General features: G+C 48.7%; 1 protein-coding gene across 5 annotated transcripts in view; it reads left to right on the top strand.

Moving 5' to 3' along the window:
* The window catches only part of fhod3b (formin homology 2 domain containing 3b), a 105,871-nt gene that overhangs the window by 15,814 nt on the left and 71,056 nt on the right, over positions 1–19,001 (top strand). The window lies entirely within an intron of this gene.

The following is a 19,001-nucleotide window of genomic DNA, read 5'->3' as shown; positions in this document are numbered from 1 at the left end:
ACACACACACACACACAGGTTAGGTGTAGGTTCATTGCAAGAGTTTCTCCAGTTTTTAAGGGCCTTGTTATTTCTTTGGGTTTGTTTATTGTCTGTGGTCATTTTCAAAAAACAATTGAAAATGACATTTTTATAGTGTGTTTGCAGAATAAAGTATGTGTGAAGTGGCTCATAACCTAATAGGTTACTTGCCAGCTTTCCAGTATATCACTAATATGTTTTGAATTGAATTAGAGAAAATAGAGAAATGGGTTAGAGCTGTTCCCTCATCTCTCCTCTCCTCTCCTCTCCTCTCCTCTCGTTTGCTCTTGTGGTTTATTAGTGTATTTGCATGGGTTTCAGTTTCAGGTACACACACACACACACACACACACACAGTCACACACACACCCTCATGTCAATCATATCAGGTTTTATAGTTTAAGCGGGCTCTAATTCGCTCCTGGTTTAGTGTTGTTTGTGAGTGCCTCTGTGCGTTAGGCTAATGAGTGTGGTGGTGGTGATGGTGGTGTGGTACGCTGCTGGGCTGGGCAGTGAGGCGGCAGATGCATCAGGACGAGCGCTCTGACCGTGATCCTGCATGCCTTATAGGCATCCGCACAGACGGATCCGGTTCTGCAAACTATTACTGGTAAACTGCTGAGTCAGAGCAGCAGCAGCAGCAGCAGGCCTGCGGCCCACTGAGGGTCATCAGGAACAGCACCACGCAGTCTCACCGCACTGAGAACTCAGGTCAGAAGGCCACTACAGAGTCTCGGTTCTATACAGCAAGACAGTGCTAAATTGCTAAATGTGTGTGTGTGTGTGTGTGTGTGTGTGTGTGTGTGTGTGTCTGCGCGCGCAGGGAAGGGGTGGGTGTAGTTCTTGCTGATTAATGAGATTCTCTGTTGAGTTCTACAGTGTGTGTGTGTGTGTGTGCGTTTGGGTTGATGAGGACAGTGTAAAAGAGTTAATCAGTGAATGGCAGTGAGAACTCCTGGGGCCTGGACCAAGTTCAAGTAACCTCCCCAGACAACAGCACTGCTGAGAGACATACACTCACATCACAGTGTAGTAGTGTTTGCAGCTCATGCTTACCCTGCTTACTACAGCCATTTAGCAGCTTTTCTATTACTAAAATAGTAGGGAAATAGGGGCTAGAATGAAAATTTGCAGTTAGTGTTATGCAGCTTTTAATTTTATTTTATTTTTACGTTAGGCTGGTATGGCACCATACTTGTCTCTTGTGTCAATAGGAAGTCACTGAATGTTTGGTATATAGCTGTATTTAGGTTTATGCACAGCACTGGACAAGAGTGGGTGGAATGCACTTGAACACTATAGCTTTGGTCTGTGTGAGTGTTTCTGGGTGCACTCGTCTGGGAAGCATACCATCTGGGCTCTGAGCAAGGAGCCCCAGCCCAGTGTGTGGGTGATCTGACCCCTGGGGACCCACAGGCCGATGCCAGTGTGATCAGGCCCTGATGGGTTCAGCAGACGTGTTCCAGTGTGGTTCTAGCGGCCTGCTTTTGCAAGGCTAAGCAAAAGACCAGTAAAGACCAGTAAAAGTGTTGTATTGGCTTCCTCAAACAAAATTTCTTCTTTTTGTCTTACACTAGGTACTGTATCTATACGCTGTGTCTCTAGTATTTATCATGTGCAGGGTGTTTATTTGTCCATAGACAAGTGTGTGTGTTTGTGTGTGTGTGTGTGTGTGTGTGTGCATGTGTTTTTGTGTGTGTGTGTGTGTGTGTGTGTGTGTGTGCACGTGTTTGTGTGTGTGTGGTTTGTGTGTGCATGCAGAGGCACACGTGTCTCTCTCCCTCAGCCGGCTGCCTGTGCTGTGCTGTGCTGTGTGCCGTGTGCTGCTCTGTGGTGCTGCACTATGCTGGCGCTGTGGGGGAAATCAGCTCTGGCCTGTGAAAGCCATCAAGAGCAGGAACTGTCAGCTTTTTAATTTGTACTTTTCCCAAAGTGTTATTTAAGTGCAACGAGGACAGAAAGTGCTGTGTGAAAAGAGCGGCGCGTTCCCTCACTCACACACTCATTACCCCCCCCCCCCTCTCTATTCTCAGTGCTCACCCATCCTGCAGCCCTGCTGCTCGCCACACACTGCACATGGCTGGAAACTCTGCAGCTATTTGCTGTCACATAACAAGTCCAGACGAACGAGACAGTTCAATCCTCTGGCAAGACATCAAGAATCACAGATTCCATTTTGACATTACGGTTGCTTTAGCTGGTTAACTGTAGCCATGGCCACGCTCCATTGGTGCCTAAGATGGATTTAAGGTTGAAGGTGATGTTAGGCAACACCATAAGAACCACTCAAGAGACACTCTCTTCTCTCTGGTCTCGCTCCAAAGCTCTAAAGCTCTGACTTGACATCCAGGATCCCGTAATCTGCTGTGTGCCTTTCATCGTTTTTTATTGTATGTTCTGCAGAAGAAGGACTGGTCTCATTTTAAGATTGACTCTGTTTGTTTATTGATGGGGGAACTATTTCTGTATCCTCTCATTTGGTTATTTTTCGAGTAGAGTGGAACTGGGAGAGTTGGGTAATGAATCAGGTGTGTGCAGAGAGGTCCAGACTGATAGCCAGATGACTCCTAGCCCAGAGGAGCAAGACTGTGCTCAGTGGACAGAGTGGCGTATGTATGGGGCCCTGCTCTAAATCAGCTCACCTGCACACACCTCACCTCTCACCACAGCAGGAAAAGGTCAGCTCCGAACAGTAAAGGTTGTCATGTTGAAAGCTATTTCTCAGCCCTCACACAGACTCTCTCTCTCTCTCTCTCTCTCTCTCTCACACTCACACACACACACACACACACACACACACACACACACACACACACACACACACACACACACACACGTACACAGAAACGTATACATGGCCACTGGCTCACCTTATACCCTACAGCTTTTGTTGATATTGTCTCCCAGGAATGGGAGAAAGAATCACAAGACTATGTCTGTGTGTCCAATCTCACTCAGTCTCCACCAAATTACTCGTTACATAACTCGGGCGGGCGGGCGGCCGGTGCGGCCGGTATACCCCATCCCCCCCCCCCCCGCTTCATAGAGTCACGGCAATCAGTGTAGTCCTGAATGGGCCAAGCGCTCCAGCACTTCTCACGGAGCCTAATCACTCCCCCTGCACATGGCTTCCCGTTCGGGCTTGATCAGCAGTAATTGGCATGGAGGTCCTGGTGCTTTTGTGAGGGCTCGGCGGTGGGGCATCCAGAGCCGGTGCAGATTGATGGGGGCTGAAATGGGAAGAGACAGGTCAGGATGGAATTGTTTCCTTAGTGCTACCCCATGGTGGAGCTGACATATGGAGGCTAAACCTGTCTCTGTAATTAATGAGAGAGTCTTTAGCCCAGACCCCCATCTTGTTAATCCATTAAAGAGGCTACATGCTACTGCAGCAGGCCTTTCTTCCTTCTCTCTCTCTCTCTGTCTCTCTCTCCGTCTCTCTCTCTGTGTTAGTTATTTCCTCTCTTCTTTTCATTGCTCTCTGCATTTTCTTTTTCTTTTCTTATAGCTTCTCTCCCAGTTGGTCTCTGTGACTTATACAGAACTGCTGCACTGCAAATTCCTCACACTTATGGTCCAAAGATGCATAAAAAGTTACCGTAGTGCCCTACAGAAAGCATGTCCATTCTCAGGGTGTAGTCTTAAAAATAGCATAGAGCTGAGGGATAGAGTGATCTGTTAATACCGTACTCTGCTACCGTTAATACCACTACATAAAAAATAAATGTGTGAGGGCCACTGAGAAGAGTGCTGCATTTTATTCGGGATGAGAATGCGGGGACGCAGAATATGGTGTAAGGGTGTGACTGGGCTCTGGTGTGGCCTTGCTGACCCGTTCAAACACATTTCCATCTCCATTTAAACATAGGGCCTCCAGCTGTCAGTGCCGAAGGGGTCCAAGTGTTAAACATCACAGACTGTGTTTATATACATTCTGTTTATTTCAGCAGTCCACTCCGCGAGACTGATGAGATGGTTAGGCCCCTATATGTAATCTCTCTCATTTAGCACATTTGCGGGTAACCTCAGCCAAGCACTTCAGGAAGGCTTAGCCGCATGGTGATGTACACAGCACAGCTTATGGTTTCTTTACTGCCCCAGAAAAGCAACAATCTTTATCAGATGGCTAATTTTCAGGATGAAGAGGCTAACACGCCCTTTGCTACTTTTGCATGTTGTAAACCATGTCTTGGTGACAAGGCATAATCCAGAGCATCCTAATTATAGTCATTTTGCACACAAACACAGACACACACACACACACACACACACACACACACACACACACACACACACACATACACACACACTCTCTCCGCTGAGGGATGGACGCTGCTCGTCAGACGCCTGTGCCGCAGGGGCTTTCTGGAGTAGAAACAGAAAGAGCGAGACAGACAGAGAGAGAAATAAAAAGAGAAAGGGAGAGAGAGAGAAAGAGAGAGAGAGAGAAAGAGAGAGAGAGAGAAAAAAAATGTGTTTAGAGAGTGTTTACTAGATGAGCTAATGGTTTATTAAAGTGTGCCTGGCCAGGTCCCGTTCTGACACTGCGATTCGTTGTAATCAGTGCATCTGGGGTTTCAGGCTGGGGAACGTCAAAACAGCGTGCGTGGCGTAATCCATCTGAGCGAGCCCAGCGTGTGGTCTTGTTTACGGCCATTAAGCTCAGGGACAAATGGGAGCATAATGAATTCTACTAAATAAATATGAGGTAATGGTACACCTTGGCAGACAGGGAGGCCTGATCATTTGAGTCAAAGGAAGTCTGTGGAGATGATGGGAAATGTGTGTGTTTGTGTTTGTGTGTGTGTGTGTGTGTGTGTGTGTGTGTGTGTGTGTGTGTGTGTGTGTGTGTGTGTGTGTGTGTGTGTGTGTGTGTGTGTGTGTGTGTGTGTGTGTGTGTGTGTGTGTGTGTGTGTGTGTGTGTGTGTGTGTGTGTGAACGGTTTCCTAAAGTCCTCCAATGCACCTCACACCTCCCAATCAGGCTGTTGTATGGGTAAATAATAGGCAGCATTTTCACTTGTACCTTATCAGGGACTTGTGGTTTCAGGCTCTTAATTTGGCTATTTGTATGGAGAAGTATACTCTCCTTTTGTCTCTCTCCCTCATTCTCAGTCAGTATAACGTCCACAGTTTAGTCCAAATGGCATTTTGCTTAATTTTAAACAAATGTAGCATAACCACAGTGTGTCATTTTCTCAGACTGAATTACCCCAGGAGAAAGGTTTGGAAAGATGCTGACGTCCTTTCTCTCACAGAAAGTGGGGCTAGATAATCACTTACTGCCTCAAGCCATGTTAGAAAAGTCAATAATGAATGATGTGAGCAGTTAAGAGCAGAGAGAAATGTCTTCATCTATGGCCCATGAAGCTAATCTTTTCTCTTAATTGTCCTGATCAATTTTCCAGAGCCTCTAGAGCGTCTTAATCAAATTTGTACAGTGCCGGTGAACAGTGAGATCAGTAGAGTCAGAGGAAGTGGCTCAGTGATCACAGCTGTGGACCCGTAGGTTGGCTGAAGCAGGACGATGTGTTGGGTTCAAACACACTCTGTCAAAGCCGTGTGGCTGACAGAGGCCTGCCGGCTCTAATGGCAGGTGACACGCTTGGAGAGCATTTTCCCTTTCTAACGAGCTGTTGTGGAAACTGCAGCCGACGTGCCTCTAGTTGACCCTGCTCTGATTCACTGCAGCCTTTGAGTCTCCTGATTTGTGTTTCGCCCCCGTGACGTTACGCCGATGAATTTGTAGCCGTTGGACCCTCGACCCGAAGCGGGGAACTGTCACATTCTTAACTTATAGCGGTAAATTATCGCTAATACTGTGGTTCTCTCCAGGCTGTAAACAATTTTTGGAAACATGTGGAGGAAATAAAGCAGGCGGAGCTGAGCTAAGCGTGTTCACAGCTGTGGAGCCTCGGAGGACGTCCGGAACAGTCCGGAACGCTGCGCAGCGCCTGCGCTGCTACTCCAATCAGCCTTTCAGCGTCACCATCAGTCCTCGGTCTGCTAATGCATTTAGGTTAATTAGCTGCTCGGCTGTATATACTGTCCTCGCTGAGCTGTTGCAGGTCGCCGTGCGAGTCTCTGCCCATGCGTGAGTGCATCCTCAGCAGAGAGTACGTGCGTGCCTGCTCTCACCACGTCAGCAGCTCCCACTGGCCTTATTGCACCGCGCTGCAGCGCTGTCACGCCCCGGGGCTGCTGTTTATCCTTCAGGTGTTTGTCTCTGGTGTCAGCACAATGACTCGGCCCTGAGTGAGCACACACAGGACGTGCCCGTTTCCAGTAACAGGGCTGGGCCTCCTCCCCTGCCCGGAGCTCAGCGTTTTCCAGCTCGTCACAGAAGATGCCACCCTCACCCACTCTGCCTCGCCCGGAGCCCGTCTTGCCCCTGAGGGCGTAGGCCAGACCTCAAAACATTGTGCAGTCACGTGAAACGACCTGCGCCATTCAGTCCCAGGGTGTCATGTTACTCACCTTGAGCTCAGATACACATCCTCTCATGTCCAATCATCATGTCGTGGATCATCGTATTCCCTGCTGGAACAACCCGTTACAGTACAGTAACCTACACACTAAATTGTAAATATTATTTTTATCATTGTGTTTGACCTGCACAAGGAAATGTAGAGCTGATGTCCGCTTGGCCCTCACAATGGCATCAGCCTTGATTAACCCAGAGTTCCAGTTTATTCCGATGCTCTTCACCGAGCTGCCAAGCTCCTACTGAGCAGATTGAGGAAGGAAAGAAATCCTGTTTCATAACACAGCTATTTGTGTGGCTGTGTGCTCCCAGAGGCCTACCTCGCCGATCGCCACGTTGCCAGGCCGTGCGGTCAGATGGGCCTGATATGTGGTAGACACGGCGTTGTAGTCTGACTGGTAACAAAAAGACTCTTTATATGTCATGGGCTCTTCTCCTCCCTTTGGTTTAGCACTGGGCCAGTAGACTCCAAGTCACAGTCAGGCTCCAAGCTAAACAGTATGGTGCCAGGACCCTGAGAAGACGGCCAACCCAGCCGAGAGACACACTCTTTCAGCTCAACACAACACTCCAAACATTGGACACTGGGTTGGAGATGTGATCGTGAGAGCACATGGGATAGCAACGCTGTCGCAGCACAGGGGCCATTTTGCCTGGCTCGCGAAGTCCTGAGTGACCACTCTCCAGTCCATTGACAATGTTTAAACATTGTGGTAAGACGGACAAAATCACAGTCTCCAATCTTCATGTCTCTCCCACTGCAGAGCTCATCTATATCTTGCTATATGGCTGCCCCACACCATAACATCATTTTACAGCATGTCAGGCTGAGTATCTGATTCACTGGGATTATAAAATGGTCCGAAACTCCACTTTTGGATACAATTTGGTCAATGATGGAGACATCCCCTGACATTTTTTGGCTGCGTCTGGATATTCCAGTGATTGCATGATAGAGCTTTTCCCCCGAGGAGGCAATGCCAGAATCTGGATGGGCACCCGTTCAGATGCCCGCATAGTGCACTGTCAAGTGCACCGCCCTGCCAAGTCTCCATGGCTATCGCCTCCAGCTGCTCCCCTCTGATCTTAGTCACACGGCTTAGCGGCGTTATCATGAGATCCGCAGAATGCAAACTCTTTCCCCGTCACTATCAGGAAGGACATGCTGAAGATGTCTCCTGCTCTCTCTAAGGGCTAGTGGGAGCAGTTTAGTCTCTCTCTCTCTCTCTCTCTCGCCCGTGTCTGTCTGTCAGTCCAAAGGCCTGTGCTGGAGCAACAATGCCTGGATTGTGCCCCCTTCAGCTTGCTCTGAGACAGACATCTGAGAGGCAGACTCACACAAACAGACAGATGCTGAAAGACACATGGCAATGGTGAAGGACACAACCACGTATATACAGACACTCTCCTGCACACACACACACACACACACACACACACACACACACACACACACACACACACACACACACACTCATGCACACACACACACACACACACACACACACACACACACACACATGCACACACACACACACACACACACACACACACACACACACACACACACACACACACACACACACACACACACACACACACACACACACACACACACACACACACACCCACACACACACACACACAGAGAGAGAGAGACACATACACACTCAACATTTTTTGGAAAGCCATATGGTTCCCATTGGTGTGACCCCGTGACTGTTTCTCATACTGTAGCTTTGAGAGGAAAAGATTAAAACTGTCAACACGTATAGTGCACAGCCTCCGCCCACCGTACACACACCTTACACACTTACCGTACACTCACAACTCTACACACTCGCTCTGCCGAGCGACGCCTGCAGATGGCCGCCACACAACCTGAACTCCAAAATCCACACACACACAACCTGCACAAACAACATAAACATGGCCGACATGTGACTCCTGACTCACACCTTACAGTTAGAGAGCTGCTGCTGCTGTCTCAAGACTGAATAGGTAATACAAGCTCTTACACATGCCTTTACAGTAATTCAACGGCTGTGTCAACAGAAAAAATGACTAACTTTAGAGATAATCTCAAGACCCAAGGACATTCACTATTTCTCCCAGTGTTTGAAGGCAGCAAATAAAAGAGGTAGAAAGTTCATTGAAATGATACTATATGATGAGGTTGTTGCACCCACACTGCCATGAGGAAGTCAGATGAGAGGGCAGTTGAGTCATAACTCAGAGCTTCTGGGAATGTCCCAGTGAGACAGCCTCCAGGGTACCAACGAGTCCCACCGCGTCATTCATTTCATGCGAGATGATTTGTAAATGACTGTACCAGGCTGCTGCCATCCAAACTAGGGAGAGGACGGCAGCTGCTGCTACCCTTCTTAGTCACTATGAGATTTCATTTACTGAAGTGTCACGGCAGATGCAGTTTAATGAATCATAAGGCAAATGGATGTGGTAATGGGCCTGGACAAAGTGGCTATTTCTGCCCTCGAAAACCGAATTTGGAAAACTCCTCTCACCAAACTGGTTAAGTCCAATTGCTCAGGTCGTGGTGAAATGGAAACCTTCGACACTAACTGAATCATGAAAAAGTCAAGCACTGAATAATTACATTTTCCCACTAGAGTCGTTCCCCTCCATTGCTTGTCATCCAGCTTTATGGAAGTTGTCAGGATGTGTGCGTGCAGACGCAGATGCAGTCAGGCCCATGCAGTCAGGTCCACAGCCCTGCAGGAACCCTCGGGCCCTCTGGGCAGGAGACACAGTCTGCTCTCGCCACCACATGCACAGCAGATAGGAGAAGCTGTCTTTGGCTCATCATGATGATGATGATGATGGTGGTGGTGAAGATGACAAGGAAGAGGAGGAGATGGAGGATGCATTTGGAGGTTTTGTGATTATATGAGGCTGAAGGTGAAAGGGCTGGTTTGATGTAGATGTGTGGTGTGGTGTGTGTGTGTGTGTGTGTGTGTGTGGGCTCCATGTGTGCAGCAGAAGCAGGAACAGCCCAGCTCAGATAGCAACAGCAAAAGCCCTGGCCTCTCCCTGGACTCCAGCCCTCTCCTCAGGCCACTGTCTCGGCCACGTCTCCCTCTCTCTCCCTTTCTTTCCCCTCTCTCTCTCTCCCTCTATCCCTCTCTTTTCCTCTCTTTCCCTCTCTTTTTCTCGGCGTGTGTGTGTGTTTCTTTCTACTTTTGGAAAGGAGCCAGAGCCCGGTGGGCCTCTTTGAATTCCAGCACCAGCCCACTGATTTCCTCTTTCTCTCTCTCTTTCTCTTTCACTCTCCCTCTTTCTGTCTCTTTCTTCAACTCTCTGTTGCTCCTCCTTTTATCTCCCTTTTCCCTCTCTAAAGCCTCTTAGTGTCACCTTTCAGATGTGCCTGTAATGTGTCTTTGTTGTTGTGAGGCATGGTCAGCATGTCTGTGTGTGTGTGTGTGTGTGTGTGTGTGTGTGTGTGTGTGTGTTTGTGTGTGTGTGGAGACACAGCTGTGAACAGACAACTGTGAGCAGATCTGCAGGTAGGATCCTCGTTGCGGAGGGGACGGAGTCTGGATCCAGATGCCAGCCAGAGGTGCTCTCGACAAAGCTCCCCTATAGTAGACGCATGGAGCCAGCTCAGCTAATGTCTTTTGGAAGTCGGTTAGGATGAAAAAATGTGCCTAATGGAAATGTAATGCTTTCTGTCTGTGTGTTCAAGAGGGTGTGTTGTAATAGCTGTTAATGTTGTGTGAAAGGGGCGTAGTGGTGAATGTTTACTTTCACTGTATCAATCCTGGGCACATTGCAATGATTGTGCTTTGCAGTGTGTGTGTGTGTGTGTGTGTGTGTGTGTGTGTGTGTGTGTGTGTGTGTGTGTGTGTGTGTGTGTGTGTGTGTGTGTGTGTGTGAAAAAGGTCTTGTACATGAATCCCCTTGTTCCATGGCACCTGTATGTAGTATCGTGTAGAAAAGCTCTTTGCTCTGGTGAGCAGTGCATCGTGAGATAACCTCCGTGGGCCCTCATCATGGTGCACTATCACATGAAAACAAGCCTCCTCTGTCTCCCGAGCGTCGGCTCGCTACAGTAACGTGGCCTCACTGCTCACAAATCAAGCCAGCCTTCATGGGAGGATGAATTGCCGGGGTGACATCACTCTGTGAGCGTTGTAGATCTCTCACTCTCTCTCTTATCTGTCTCCCACAGTCCAGAGAGCTGAAGGGTGGCCACAGTGTATCGGCCTGTGCCTCCGCACCATTGTCCCTCCACTGGCCATGACACACCTGCGAGTTGTAAGGGAGGCGCAGAATCAACATGTCACAGCAGCCAGTGAGCCCTGGAGAGCCCTTACTGTGTGTAAGGGAGCGTTAACTTAATGCTGCATGCGTGTTCTCACGCACACGGTGGTTTCTCCCTGCCTGGCGACATGTGGAGGCTGTTCTGAGGCCTGTCAGTAAGTGGTTCCTGATTCTTCAGGGGCCCTCGAGGGTCATGCCCTTTTAGCTTTTTATGGCGGTGACAGAGTGACCCAGAAAAGTTGACACGATGCAGAGTAGGGAGGCCAAAGCCTCCACCCCCCCACCCCACCACCCCACCAGCCAGAGCGCTACATTGTAAACACTGTGAGCAGGCAGGCCATCAGGTGTGCGCTTGCCTTTATCAGGGCTGGGAGGGGAGGTGTTGAAGGCCAGGGCTATTCTGAGCAGCCCTGATGTCAGGGCCCAGGCGGGGCTGTAAGGATCGCTGGTGTTTACACTGGTGGGCTTTATTAAAAACCCAATATCCTCTCCACCGCCAGGCCTCGTGTGTCGGCCTCCCCCCTCTCACCCCTCCCCAGACCCCCGTCCACCTGTGGGCTGCTGAGAGCGGACAAATCACATCCAGCGAGAGACGAGAGCCCTATCAAGTCAACGACTCCCCCGATTCAGTTTACACTCAAAACAAATGATTCCCCCCAAATCGTTTTGAATGAAGACTGGCACTATATAAGGCAATGGAGCCCTGAGTCATTTCCTATAAATCACTGGCAGTGTGTGGGCCTCCTCCTCCTCCTTCTCACAGGGAAAAGGATGATTAAAGCGTTTCTGTGTGCAGCGCCTGGATCACGCAGAGGGCAGAGAGTCAGGCCGAGACGGGTCCTTCCTCTCTCTTTCTGTTCCCTCTCACGTGTGCTCTGGAATGTGCCATGATTACCCTTGGCCGACATGAAAGCCTCGTCTCGCTGGCGAACGCCACACAAGGGCCAGTCGCAGCTCAGTCATGGACCAGTCGCTGCCCCCCAGTGCTGCCCGAGCGGAGCTGGAGGCCTCTCGTCGCCCATTCAGCTGGAAATGAAAAGGACGGGGGAGAAACGTGAGGGGGTACCTGGAGCTTGTTTCGAGCGATGGTGGGGGGGAAGAAATGATCCATCACAGTGTGCCCCATCGAGCGCTTCCCATCTCATCCTCCATGACAAGTGGCAGCGGCTCGGACCGTGGGATTCCGTCTCCCGCGCGGCACCCAGCGCCTTCCCAGCAGCCCCTCCCACCCGCAAAGCCTCTTCAGCAGCAGCCGTGGCAAAAGTGGCGAGGCCCTGGCGGTGGAACAATGGCCGCCGCTCCGCCAGAGCCTCTGTTTATTGTTGTCATCTGCGCTTAAGTCTGAGTTTCAAAGAGGAACAGAGACGGGTTTGTTTGGCCTGGACTGGGTAAGGGGGACGAGGGTGGGGGGTGGGGTAGGTGTGTGTGTGTGTGTGTGTGTGTGTGGGGGGGGCGTCTGAAGTGATCTCGCGTTTCTGCGCTTCAAAGTGAAAACGGGCCTTTCAGCGCGCGCGGGGGAGATGAAGTGCGCCCGTGAGATGGAGTGGCTCTCGGCCCGCTCCAGGCCCCTCTCTCATCAGTCAGCTAACGTGTCCGCCATTGTGTCAGCCCTGTCAGCAGCAGATTCCCTCATATCCGCTTATTGTGGCTTCATCGCGGCGAGTCCGGAAACAAGCTGCGGGCAGACCAAACTGACATTAAACAATCTCTCGTCTCGTCAACAAAGGCTCCCATTTGGGCCTTTAGTGTGTGTTTACAAATATACCGTAAACAACATGTGAGGACATGCATTAATCAATGAGGTTTCCAAGACATCACATCATCAGACCTCTCCACCACCAGTCATTCAAGCCACATTTGTTTGTACTAGGCCTTTAAATCTCCTTCCTCGTTAGTTGGCTTGGTTTCTCCTCGATGATGTCATACTGTTGGTGTAGAGTTGGCGCACAGAGACTCTTGTGCTTCGCTACACTGTATCAGACCCCTCTCTCATGACGCTCTACTGTACGTGTCTGCCCCCACACAGACACAGCCATGGGATGCACTGGGCTGCAGTGGGAAAATGACCAGTGCAGAGAAACACCTCAGTGACCGTCCCTCAAAACATGCATTAAAAGTTAGAGATCAAGACTACATGCAATGTACCAGGTAGACGTAGTTTTTAAAGAGAGATGAGTACTTTACAGCGGTTCCTCATTTCTGTCTGTCTGGCCTTGTCTTGACCCACTGATATGAGACTGTATTACTCCCACCTAAAGTCACCATCTGAGATTTAAGCCCGTCAAGATGCAGAGTAGGGTCAAGCATGACACTTGTTTCTGTGAACCTGCTGACCCGTAGACGGGCCGAGTGGCGCTAAGTCACCCAGCTGCAGATACCCAAACGCAACAGTCTACACGAGTTAATCTCCCCTTCCGGATTAGGGAAGTAATGTTTCAACTCCTCTGTACCACTGGGAGAGTTCAACCCCCTTGTGCTGTGCCTCTCTGCTGACAAAGTCCATCCAGGAGGATCTTTTGTCCACAGAAGACTTTGCCCGCTCACTTCGGGTCAGCTTATTTCACAGGGTATTTACGTCCGCTCTTGTATGCCGCCAGGGATTTGAATTTGGCTGAGTGTACAGGTTCTTTCTGAGTTCCAGAGAATAGGAGAGGGGGGGGGGGGGGGGGTGAGCAAGGACATGAGGGGCAACCTTCTCCTTTCTTGTGTCAGCTGCTCGAATAGCTTCCAGAATCTCTAAAATAGCAGCAAAGGAGGCTCCCAGCATGCCTTGTTATCTGAAGCCTCTGTGCAGCTCCAACCTGCCAAAAGCCTCACCATGCACTCCCCTCAGATCCCTCCTCTATAGCAGGACCTGACCGCTGCTCCCACGTCCACACCAGATCTCTCCTCTATAGGCCCTTTCAAGAGAGTTCCATTATCAGCATCAAAGTTGGCCCCACAAGGCTTCCGTTTTAACATTCCATATGTTATCCTAATGCAGAGGAAGTAGATTGGGAACCAAATAGAACGTTCAAGCATTGTTTTTGTTTTTATTGTTGAAAGGGTCTATAGCAGGACCTGACCACTGCTCCCACGACCACACCAGATCTCTCCTCTATAGCAGGACCTGACCACTGCTCCCACTTACATACGTATCCCTCCTCTATAGCAGGACCTGACCACTGCTCCCACTTACATACTGTATCCCTCCTCTATAGCAGGATCTGTCAACTAGTCTATGGACTCTGTTACACCTTAATAGAATGTAATGTGTCGCTATCTGATTGTGCGTTGTGCCGACAGTCTGTACTTGGCCGGTTTCAATTCACTCCCCTTGAGCGTTCTCTGCTTAACATTCTATGACTCTGTGGTGATCTCTCTCACCCTCAATCTGTCATGTGCTACCTGTTTTTCCACGTGAAGTGCTCTATGGGTGACCTCTCTTTTGGTTGTTTGCCAGTTTTTGATTTCTGTGTCTATTCAACAAGGACCAGACCTATATACAGTGTATCAGTGATAGGAAAATGGTGTTAGTAGGACAGTGTACAGAGTTTAAGTTTTTCCCCACAGAGTGCTTTTTTCTTAAGACTACTTGTATAGTCATGCACACACACACCACACACACACACACACACACACACACACACACACACACACACACACACACACACACACACACACACACACACACGTGCAGACATTGGTGCAGGCATTAGTGCATTGGGGCTAAAATTGAATGCAATTGTAAATTCTTTTGGTGGTTTCCCCACCCCAACCCCAACCCTTGCTTACATGCACACAGCTCCGGTGCAATCCTCTCTCAGGCTTGCTGTCAATAAGGGTCATCAGGGTCACTTCTCACGCTCAGGCTTATTTATACCAGCAGCTCCCAGTGCTGAGGGTGATACTACAGCATCCCCAGGCCTATTCTACACCATTAGCATTGTAAAGCTGACTCACTCAAGTCTCAAGTATACTTCTCAAGTCTCAAGTACAGTATACTTCTGTGGACACGGATATGTTTTGGTCTGTACACGGTGCACAACAAGGGTTGTATGTGTGTACTGTCTGTTTGGCATCAAGATAGTGGCTGTGCATTTGCCTATTGCCATATTGGTATTGCCATCACTGGTTAATTTACTCCCGGGGAATAAAACGAGTGACGACTGACAAAACGAATTTTTCTGAATTCATGGTTCTGCAAATTATAGCTATAGATTAGATGACCAGAAATGTTATTTCAAGATAGACATCTATCACTATTTGGATAAAAGAATGAGATAGAAACTGTGGCAGACAAATCTAAAGACCTATTGAATAATGGTCTTTGTTTTGCACAGAATTAACATGCATGCGACAGTAGAGATCTTTTGAAGTACACTTAAGCCCTAACTCCTTTTTTCTTTGCACATTCATTTACACACACACACACACACACACATACACACATACATACACACACACCTCACACACACACACACACACACACACACACACACACACACACACACACACACACACACACACACAGCAAGTGGTCTGTGGCATTCTTTCAGTCTTTGATGCCTTTCAGTTAGGATGGTGAAGTAGTTGTGTGACATGTAAGGGCCAGAGAAGATTGAATGGACCGACGGTTTTAGTGTGCTTCTCTTCTCTTCTCTTCTCTCTCTGTCTCTCTCTCTGTGTGTATGTGTGTGTGCGTGTGCGTATGCGTATGTGTATGTGTGTGTGTGTGTGTGTGTGTGTGTGTGTGTGTGTGTGTGTGTGTGTGTGCTGAAAAGCCTCTGTGGGCCCTGGTTGAGTTCCTGCTGGGCTTCGGGTGCTCAGGCCTTTGTTGCATTTTGTGTGGGATGTGTATGAAGGGGTGATGGTGTCACATCAGGCCTGACCTCCACTGCCCCCCCCCACCCCACCAGTGGCAAGTGGCGGGAGGGACACCAGACCCCCTCCTGACAGACGGGTGATGGATGAGGGCTGCAGGAACAATCCCTTCTCCTGTATGCCGCCCATCTCTTCCTAAACATCTTTCTATTCCTTTCTTTCTTTCTCTTTTTCATCTTCTCTCTGGGCTTTGTGGTGTATGAATATGTGTGTGTGTGTGTGTGTGTGTGTGTGTGTGTGTGTGTGTGTGTGTGTGTGTGTGTGTGTGCGCGCGCTTGCATGTGTGTGTGAATGTGTGTATGAAACGACTTTCAATAGAATCGCTCCTCTTATATGAGCGATTCTTCCCAGCACTGCTTGTCAGGTATGGGAGAGGAGTTTTGACAGAGGTGCATTGTGGGTTGTTTTAAGAGCCAGAAAGGCCCTGGGTGCTCAGCTTCTGAGAGATTGAGCTGGAAAATGAGGCCTACATTATTTTTGGGAGACACTGAAACGTGAGACGCATCCCCACTCTGAGACAGGCTGAGAATATAAGCTGTATTTTTACTCACCTCCTTTATAGCAGCAGCCCCCAAGGGGTACGTCTTAACATGGCCGCTCATTTGCTTGCCGGATAGTATCATTTCCCTTTGGAGAGACACAACATGCTGATCGGCCAGTGGAAAGACCCAAAACTGCAGCGCTGTCACATTTCTCTCAGGATAGCTCCGAGCTCTCACCAGCTGTCGGCTTCTCTTTTCATGACCAGGGACTTTTTGTTATTTGGTCATTTTCTTATTTAAACACTATGACAACATACCTTTAAAGAAATAAAAACAAAATTAAATTCACCTCAGAGCCTCTGGCCTAGCTGTAAAGGTTGTAAACAGACATGTGGCCTAATTGTAAAGGTTGTGAACAGACATTCAGCATAGCTGTAAAGGTTGTGAACAGTATGTAGCATAGCTGTAAAGATTGTGAACAGTATGTAGCCTAGCTGTAAAGGTTGTGAACAGTATGCAGCCTTTCTGTAAAGGTTGTGAACAGTATGAAGCCTTTCTGTAAAGGTTGTGAACAGTATGTAGCCTAGCTGTAAAGATTTTGAACTGTATGCAGCCTTTCTGTAAAGGTTGTGAACAGTATGCAGCCTAGCTGTAAAGGTTGTGAACAGTATGTAGCCTAGCTGTAAAGATTGTGAACAGACATGTTGCGTCACCTCCTCTGGTGAGACTAATGTTTGGGGCTGTGGAATTAGACCACTCTCTCTTTTCTCGGGGCTGCAGCTCCATTCTGCACTCATCTGCTCGTGCCTTGCTCCAGACCATGGTTCACACCCCCAAAACCCAAATGAAGAGGATTTGGAGAATTTTGCGAGCGAGGAGGAGAGGGGAAGGGAGGAATGTTCTCCTGCAAAGACGTCATGTGGCGTGTGACCGTGCGCGCTGCCAGACCTCGGCTCCTCGGTCTGTCTCCCCAGGACCCCCTCCCCCTTCCTGGAAATCTCAATTTACCTCTCTGAATTGGAGTAAAGGGACAATATATCTGAAACCTGGATGTTTGGTGGAAATAGGAAACACGTGCGGAAGCTTCAGTTTGTTCCATTTCCTTTTACGAATGTTGATTTTTGTATTATTTTTTTACCATGCCATCAGGTTCTGTTTCGTCTTTTGTCAAAATGTAAGGACTGAGCTTACATTAAGAGGTTGGCCACCTAGTCCACTGCGGTGCTCCAATCCACCTTTAATGGTCATAAGTTAATTATTATCAAGGTGTAACAGAGTCTATTACAAATGCATTCGTTTCCATGTGAATCAGAGTCTGTGGGATAAAGCCACTCCGTTGTGGCCCCCTAGGCAGACGGAGAGCATTGTGCTAACCAGTGCGGTAATCCCCAGCAAAACCGCTCAGGGCCTCGGGAGGTCCAGCTCGGCTGGCTGTGGAAAGTGTTGACAAGACAGAAGATTTGAGTTCAGTGTCAGTGTTCAGAAGAGACATCAACAGACAGGAAAGAAGAAGTTGTGACGGGTGAGGATTTTACAGCCAATGTTTCATAAATGTTTCACCACTTTTTGCTTTATATTATTTCAGACAAAATAAAAATCTCACACAGTTATTCTGTATGGATTTAATTTTCTTTTGAGCTCCAAAGAGACAAAGAGACTTTAAATAAATGAAAGCCTTTCCTAGTCTGTCTATATTGGTCCCCAGAGTGGTTCTTTTCTGACCGAAAAAAAGGCACAGTCTGAGACAACTGCTAATCAAAAAGGCAAATTGGCTATGGCAAACACAGTGCAGGCAGTGAGCCTCTGTGGGGGGGGGGCATGTTTGCAGTGAGGGTGAATGAGAGAGAGAGAGAGAGAGAAAGAGCCATGTGTCAGTTTGGGAGCTGATTGAAACCCAAGTCCAGCCAGTAGGGGCCTCATTCATTTAATGCAGGAATTCGTCCCCTCTGCCTCTCATCTTTGAGCAGTGTTGTGGTAGAGCCCCCACTGTCTGGCACTACTAACCCCTAGGGAGGGGGCATTACTCCTAACCTGTGTGTCGCATGACAAATTAGCACTCAGCCAAAAGGAGGAAGAGGGGAAAATAACACCTCTTTCCTTTGAAACGGCGCTCCTGTTTCCATCATACTGATGTCATATAAAAAAGACTTGGAGGTGGTGCTGTGTAGGCTCATTCATGGTGAAGCCTTGAGCTGAGCTGAGTTGTTTTGGCTCTTTGTCTTGGATCATTTTGTATGGGGTTAAGGATTTAGGTTCGGGGTTTTGGACATTTTTTCCTCAGTGAAAGCGGTCCTGGTGAGAGTCTGGTTACGCTCTTTAAGGGTGGCACATATTTCACATGGCAGTGGCACTCATGAAAGTGCCACAGAAATGTGAAGAGCCTTACATCGTCACCACGTCTCAAATCTCAATGTCCATCAAAGCCAACAATGTCCTCACATATCCTTATTGTCCTGACAAAGCCGCATGTGACCTCACACACATCCATTCCGTCCTCACAAAGCCGCACTGTCCTCACATAAAGCTCTGTGGTTGCAGAGAATCATCCACCAGCGCACGTTTAAAATATAGCCTCTGCTCCCATCCATCTCCCCCAATTGGGGCGCTGAAATATGTGAAACGTCTTGGATCCATATTGGGCCTCCATAACTCAAGTCAGTCAAACATCTGCTTGGCCTGGGGTGGCCCGCTCCGATGGCACATAGCTCAGCTCTGTCGATCAGAATAAAATCAAATAAAAATCACAGTTTGTAAAGAAAACACACCGTTACTTTTGCTGGTGGTGTCCTGCTCCACGCAGTCAGACAGCAGCTCCACATGCCAGCACCCTCCCTGCTCTCTGGCCTGATTCCCTTTAATAAACCACACACG

Source organism: Alosa alosa, chromosome 13 (assembly GCF_017589495.1).
Source record: "Alosa alosa isolate M-15738 ecotype Scorff River chromosome 13, AALO_Geno_1.1, whole genome shotgun sequence".
Classification (NCBI taxonomy): Eukaryota; Metazoa; Chordata; class Actinopteri; order Clupeiformes; family Clupeidae; genus Alosa; species Alosa alosa.
Note: the sequence above shows the minus strand (reverse complement) of the source record. Positions and strands in the feature narration are given on the sequence as shown.